The sequence below is a fragment of the Borostomias antarcticus genome (genome assembly GCF_949987555.1).
Source record: "Borostomias antarcticus genome assembly, chromosome: 14".
Taxonomy (NCBI): Eukaryota; Metazoa; Chordata; class Actinopteri; order Stomiiformes; family Stomiidae; genus Borostomias; species Borostomias antarcticus.
In genome coordinates, this window is record NC_140247.1 from 25,709,528 (window position 1) to 25,717,910 (window position 8,383).

Here is an 8,383-nt window from a genome sequence, read left to right on the forward strand (position 1 = left end):
AGGAGGGAGTTGCAGTAGTCCAGGCGGGAGATGACCAGGGCCTGGATGAGCACCTGTGCCGTTTCGTCAGTGAGGAAGGGGCGAATCCTCCTGATGTTGTAGAGCATGAATCTGCAGGAGCGTGTGACAGATGTGATATGTGCGGAGAACGACAGTTGGTCATCCAAGCAAACAACAAAACTAAACTAACTAACTAAAAACAAAACTAACTAAAATAAACTAAAATTATTGAGAAAATGTCCATAGTTTTAGTCTTTTTCATTTCATACATAAGCCTAGTATTTTGGGTGGATATGAAATCTATCTGTTCTTTATCTGTGCCCCTGCGCGCCTGACGTGCACCAGATGGTTTGTTTCACACGGAGTGAAACAACGTGAGCTCACGAGATCAGGATGGTCTCACGAGGGTAGCACAGAAGAATAAAAAACTAATACTAATACTGAAACTAATAAAAACGAAACTAAAACTAAGCATTTTCAAAAAATAAGTGTGTGTGTGTGGATTTCAAGGAAATATAATATAATCACTAGCCAGGATGTTCAGAAACATGTTTAGAAATGCAAACTAAATCCATAATTTATTGCTGTAGTGAGAGATCGATGAAAAGGTAGCTATAGGCCTATATGCTCGGCTGAAGTGTCCATTTTGTAAAACATTGTTTTGAATAAAAGTTCCCATATCCCTTATTCAATCCGTATTGGTTTGAATACACCCACACACGCACGCACACCAAAATACATTTAAAATACTGTAGCCTACTATTGGTTTCGCTTTCTCCATCTGCTCTTTCAACCTGTTATCTGTGGCTTAATTGGCCTCCGCAACAGCGGCTATAAATTATAATAAACACTGACAATATAGCCTACAGACAAACAAACAGACAGACAAGATTTACAATCTTACAGACAGATTTAAAATCTTAGATTTGGAAATATGAGATTAATTATCTTGTTTTAAAGGTTATTTACTAGTTTCTATCTTATTTCTAGACTCGAACCATCTTATTTTAAGATTTCTTGTCAAGTAAAACTATCTTGCTGCATGGCCAGATAATTTCACTGGTATTAAGTAATTTCTCCTCAAATTCAGTATTTATTTATTGTATTTTAACTAATGTTTTTTGCAGTGTACAAACATCAGAAACATAAAAGTCAAACCCCAATGCATGCACGTGGTTAAAAGTCAGCATTACATCCAGTAGCCTTATGTTAACACTGCATGAACAGCGGTTATCAAAACGAACTATTGAGTTGAAGAACAATAAAATATAGCAGGTGGCACTGGCATTATTTCTGTTGTGTGATCTCTCTCGACATTGTCTGTTTCAGTGATTTTAATAGTTATTTGCCTCTGATTAGTTTAATGCGTGTGGGTAATGAATTCCACTAACTGAAGGCTCTAAAGATGAGTTTTAAGTTGATTTGTTTTTGGCTTTGGAGGTTCGGGACAATACAGTCTAAAGTCTAAAGTCTTTGAAGCTATTGCCTGTTATCATTAAGACTAGCCTACTACTTTCTGTTTCTCATCTGGAATCTTTTCTCTTGCAGCCTACCTCTGCTTTTCATTTTCATTAGACTTTAGTGTCTCTTGCAGACTTTATAAAAATGGACACAGTATTGTCAGAGTTGACTTGCTGTATCTGCTTGGAGACCCTGACTGAGCCCCACCAGTATCCATGTGGACACAGCTACTGTCTGTCCTGTATCAACAACCTGAGGAGCAGAGGTGACCACCGCTGTCCAGAGTGTCGAACAGAGTTCCCTGGGAGCAGCGATGTCATCAAGAACTACCGTCTGGCCAACATTGTGAAAGCATTGAGGGAACAGCAGAGGCCAGAGGTGAGTTGAAAATAAACCAGAATGTCTTGTTTTATTCTCGTTATAGTTTTAATATCAGAACAGTTTAAGTATAGTGCAGTATTGTTTTCAACTCAGAATCACTGTTATGATCCATGAGACTTCCCTTGTGAATATTCCCAGGTTGGATCACATCAGTCTGAGGGGGGAAGGTCCGTCTCTCATGAATGGCGCCCGCTCATCCCCCTACTCTTTGCTGCCATCTTCTGTGAGTAGGCTAGATTTTACATTTTAGTTGACCCTTTTATCCAAAGCGACTTAACCATAGGTAGCCTATATTTGTCTAGAATGCCTACGTGAACCGACTGTACATCCCAGTCATCAGTTAAGCCTTCAATAGAACAAGCAGTCACAGTGTAGTGGCAGTCGAACAACGAAAAAATACAACTTGAGTGAATTAGAAGTTCTTTTCAACGCGTGTACAAACCAGGCCAGGTCCAGCCTGTCTTATGTGCGTGGCTGGCTTGTTTCTGTTCAGGACCAGTAGGACGGACACTAGTCATGCCACTGAAATAGCTGTGAATTGAAATGACATGAAATAATGTCTGAAATAATAATGAAATAAGGAAATAATGTCATTCTCATCCGTGATTAGCGTTTTGGTAGTGTTCCGTCGCCCCCTACAGTCCTCATGAAAATACAGTCCATGTTACGGTCCGTTGACAGCTGTCTTACTAGCTCGTCATTCACTTAACATTGTAGGCCAGGGATTCTGGCTTACCAAATGAAAAATCAACCAGTCAAATTAACCCACACATACAAGACCGCGAACAATGTCGTCATCAGTCGAAATGTAACCTAATCTGTGATTTGTCAAAATGCTTAAAAGTGGGCGTAGGGTAAGCCAGTTCTCGAAGTGCTTACATTGGAATTCCAATTGACGTTTTAACATTGGGACGGTTTATCCAATCAAGATTAGGTTACATTTCGACTAATGATGACATTTTTCACGGTTTTGTATGTGGGCTAATTTGATTGGTTGATTTTTCATTTGGTCTTGATTTTCGTAAGACAGAATCCCTTTACCTGGCCTACAATGTTACGAGCTAGTAAACGGACCGTAACGTGGACTGTATTTTCATGAGGACTGTAGGGGGCAACGGAGCACTACCAAAACGCTAAACACGGATGAAAATGAAGCGATATGGCAGAATATAAAATGCATTTAAGTCAAAAACAGTCTGAAAGTCAAATTTCGTGAAAGAAGGCGCAAAAATCAAGTTTTATTTGGATTTGTATGGGCCCTGGCTTATAGAAGCAATCACCACTGGTAGGCTACATTCACAGACTCCATTCAATCTATTGCTAATCTATTTCTAACCTAAGAGTCAAGGCGAGACCTTGTGATAGTTCCAATTCATACATTATAGTAAAAAGCATTAATCGATACATATACATATAAGACAGTCTGGGATTTCTTAATTAATTAATGAGGATGACCGTTATGTTCTATTCAGAATAGTAGTAGCTTCAGTTTTGATTGAGCCATCACGCTTATTGCTGTAGGAGTCTCGCTCCCGGTCTGAATGGTCCAGAACAATGAGCATTTAAGTGCCTATTTCACCGGTACATTCACACATTGCATTCAAGGTTCACTTGGCTGTTTAACAACGGTGCCCCTCTGGACACCCCCAATAGAAACACTCCAGCGGATTGTTGCTCTGATTCTGATGGAGGACCGATATCTGTGTGGTATCTGGGAAAAGGTTGGAGTGAAAGAATGAACGTGTGGAGGTTTGGGGTATAGTCGGGATGGTGACACAGTTAATCTGCAAAACAGACTGTACATTTACTGTAGGCTACATTTTGTTCCCATGGGATCTCTCCCATCCATCAGAAAAAACAAAACATTTACCTGGTAAATACATGCAAAGTATAGCCGAATATATAATGGGTAATTACTGAGAAACCTATACTGTAGGTATAATTTCAAAACAGGAGTATTTCAAATGTTCAATTACTGCACATTAATTCAATAACTGACATAGCACCACCAAGTAACCACATTTTTACAGCTTCTATAACATCCAGTGATGAAAAAACATCTCCCACAATCAGGCTTGAACCCGTAACTTTTGGTATGGGAGTCAGGCGCTTTTTCCACTAAACCACCAAGGATCTAGAAAGTATGTGATGTCATAGTGGTATTATTTTGGTGTTCCGGGACCACTGCCTCTTGTGGTGGTAACATAGAAATGCAGGTCAACAACGGCACATTTTGCAGGTTAACAACGGGGCGGAGGGATTGACAACCCGACATTTGCTGTCTCTGGTGCGTGTAGCCACGCACAAAAATGAGGTCCACCGTAGAAATAATCGTCAACACTTTATTTATCCATATTTAAAAGATACACAAAATACTGCATGACTGATTATAAAAACAAGCTCATAAAAATGATGACATTAAACCAACAACGATGCCACCAAACCTGGCTGTCAACAACACGGTTGAAAAATTGCGTGGCTTCCCTAGTGTGCACTTCACTGACTCCCAGAAGTACCCTGTGACAATATAGCCTCAATATGCCCTCTGGTGCCCAGGTGAAGTAACCACAAAATGTATCTAAAAAACACAATTCAACACACACAACTTATAACATCAAATTGGCTACAACACACAGTGCTAGATACATTTGTACGATAGTACCCATTAGAGGAACTGAGACCTAATGGATAAATGGACAGAGATATGAACGAATAATACTGCTGTATGTTTCTGCTCATCCACCAGTGACCATTCTTTGGGAGACCAGAGGCAAGACAGAGAAGGAAGTCCACCCAAACCTGATGCCAGGGGCTAACCCTAAACAAAACCAGATTAAAGGATCTTATTTCAAAACAAAGAACAGTATGTTACTGAGTGTGTGTGTGTGTGTCTTTGTGTGTATCCTGTCCTTGTGTCTGTCTTATCTCTTGTAGACACACGCCAGGGTTGGTTCTTCTGTATCTGAAGGGGTGTGGGTACTGGTCTCTCTGCCGTTCTGGTGTGTGTGGCAGCTCCTCCGACTCCTCTCCTGGCGCTTTGGTGCGAATGGCAGATCGACGGCCGCATCCTCCAAATCTTTGTTTGAACCGATCAGCAAGTCTAAATTATCAGTGTAATGAAATATGTAGCAGAGAAATCCTATGAAGCACAATGTAGAAATAATTTCAGGTGCAAAACATGGTAGGCCTACTGCAATATAACTTTGGACAGCATTACTAATGCAAGTTATATAACTTGATTTAAAATCAAAGATCTTGAATCTTGAATTGAGGTCGTGCTACTGAATGTCAGCATGGCTGTGATTCATTCATAGGTGAAGTAATGTTGAATATGATGTAGACAACCATAGTGAAGTAGAAATGAGTGGTTTTGTTTTAATGGCTCATCTTGGTGGTACAGGCAACATACAGTGTATTAAAGCATAGGTTCGGAATTGAGCATTACCAACCCAATCGGAAGCATACCTTGTGGCGATTTTTTTGTCACCACATCAACGGACATCAGTGACCACTCGGTGAGTTTCCTGTCTATGAAAACGAGAGTTTAGGTTTTTTTTGAGGGATTTTGTCTATGCACCTATAGATCCATTGAGTGTGTTAGCAGTGATGGGCTATATCTTGAGAGTGCGCCGTTTGACTAAACTATGATATCGGCAATTGTATATGATCGTAAATAACATGGCTACTATAACATTATTATTTTTATTGATTACATTGTATTTTGTATTTGCACTGTCCTATGTCGTGTCCATCAGTGTACAGTATGCCACTACCCCAGTCAAATTCCTAGTTTGTGTAAACCATATACATGGCGAATAAACTGATCTTGAATCTTGAATCTTAATATAACAAAATAATAAACACAATAAATGTCTAAAATGTCCTAGCTAATGTCATACGGCAGACCTCTTTGACCCATTTTCACTGGGATGGCCGCGGATGATTGATGGTTTCGTGCACGTGGTCTAGACGGTAGCTGTTGATCTGCCATGTCCTCTGGAATGTCTGAAGGTCGTTCACGTCGGCTGCTCTTTTGCTGGACTTTGAATGGAGGAGAGTCCGAAACGAACGTCCCTCATCTGCTGGTACACCGAAACGAACGTCCCTCATCTGATGGTTCACCGAAACGAACGTCCCTCATCTGATGGTTCACCGAAACGAACGTCCCTCATCTGATGGTTCACCGAAACGAAGTGCCTCATCTGATGGTTCACCGAAACAAATGTCCCTCATCTGATGGTTCACCGAAACGAACGTCCCTCATCTGATGGTTCACCGACTGCTGGGTGTACACCAATGTACGTAGGCTAGGCTACTTGCTAACTCGATCTGTGCATAGACGGATCATGAAAAAATGGGCCCCTGGGCCTGGACGTGTAGAGGGGCCCCCCTCCCTACCAGCTCCCCCCCACCACCCTAGAGCCTTGTGACCTGCGCCTGTGTGATCTGTCTCGACTTCACAAACTTTAATAGTGCCCTCTATAGACTAGTTTTATAGCCTACTCATTTATCTATGGAAAGGTAGCCTACATTCCCACCCATTAGATTAACGAGTAGGCTATAGAAAATATGTAGCCCACACAAGCTTCTCTCTTTTTTTAAAAGACGTGGGCCCCTATAAACTGTTCAAAATATTAATGTTTTTTTATGTTTGTGTAAGGAATCTCACCCTAAATTTCTATCGGTGTCCCTGCAACAAGAACTGCAAAGGGCCCCTCAGGTCTTGGGCCCCTGGGCCTGGGCCCGGTAGGCCCGTTCGGTAATATGTCTTTGGGACTGTGAGATCTTCAGCACAAATACACGGTACAAATGGTAAATGGACTGCACTTATAGAGCACTTTTATCCAAAGCATTTTACAATGGCCTCTCATTCACCCATTCACACACATTCACACGCTGCAGCTGCTATGCAAGGTGTTAACCTGCTCATTGGGAGCAATTTGGGGTTCAGTGCCTCGCTCAAGGACACTTAGACATGTGGACAGGAGGAGCCGGGATTCGAACCGCCAACCCTACGATCATTGGACGACTTGTTCTACCTCCTGAGACACAAACACCACAAACGTGAACTGGCTAGCTATTTGCAAATCACTACAAACTCGATCCTCTAAACTCCCTCCAAACCATGGACGGATTATGGTGTGTGTGGGCCCCTGGACCAGGCGTCCGTGGAGGGCCCCCCCCCCTCCTCCCCGCGACAGCCCCCCGCCCCCGCTACGGTCACAGCATTTTTCTTTAAAGTTATTATTATTATTATTATTGTCATATCGCCGAACAACTGCGCTCAGGCCGGCTAAGCCAAGCTAAAACAATTAGCACTAGTTATACAACAGACAGAAAGTTGCAGTATGGACAGCGCGTGTGTGTTAAAATAAAACCAAGCAAATATGCTGCCTCTCTGGCCAAAATGACAAATCATATGTCACCAAAATTAAAAGGCACAACCCTGCAGCGCATGTGCCAGTCATGGCCTATCTGAGTTACAAGTAGGCCCAACCCCAGGCCTTCATCAATAAAACACATAGTCATAGGCTAATCCAAGAAAACGCACAATCCACTGGACACAATCGTGGCCGCATTAGACCCGCAAACATGTGACACAGTCACTGACCCTGCATTATGGCGAAATACTATCAGCGACCAAGCCATTCTTGTTGCAATAGGAGCAGCGCCATTCCAAAATCAAAGTGCCAAGTACCCAGCCTCGGTCAGGGATAGAGCTATCGGGGGTAACAGTAGGAGTTTTACTAATTCATTACTCAGCTGTTCTTTACCGAACGGACAAACTGTGTCTAGACAGTGGCTACTCTACTCCCCATCAACAGGTTGCGTTTATTGTTTTGCGTGCAAACTGTTTTCCAACAAGCACAATACTTTTGTTGATGGATTTTGTGATTGGAAGCATTCGGAGAGAATTGGTGAACACATGAGAAACGTTTAACATAGCGCTTGCATGCTGGCATTACACCAGCCCTCCAGAGGCCTTCCACCAGCCCTCCAGAGGCCTTCCACCCGCCCTCCAGAGGCCTTCCACCAGCCCTCCAGAGCCTTCCACCAGCCCTCCAGAGCCTTCCACCAGCCCTCCAGAGGCCTTCCACCAGCCCTCCAGAGGCCTTCCACCAGCCCTCCAGAGTCCTTCCACCAGCCCTCCAGAGCCTTCCACCAGCCCTCCAGAGCCCTTCCACCAGCCCTCCAGAGCCTTCCACCAGCCCTCCAGCCCTCCAGAGCCTTCCACCAGCCCTCCAGAGCCTTCCACCAGCCCTCCAGAGCCTTACACCAGCCCTCCAGAGCCTTCCACCAGCCCTCCAGAGCCTTCCACCAGCCCTCCAGAGCCTTCCACCAGCCCTCCAGAGGCCTTCCACCAGCCCTCCAGAGCCTTCCACCAGCCCTCCAGAGCCTTCCACCAGCCCTCCAGAGCCTTCCACCAGCCCTCCAGAGCCTTCCACCAGCCCTCCAGAGGCACAGCAACAAATGACTCTGAGCTAGTTAAACAAATTGATGGAGAGACGCAGTACTGGAGGGAGGTTTTAAGAAGAGTTGT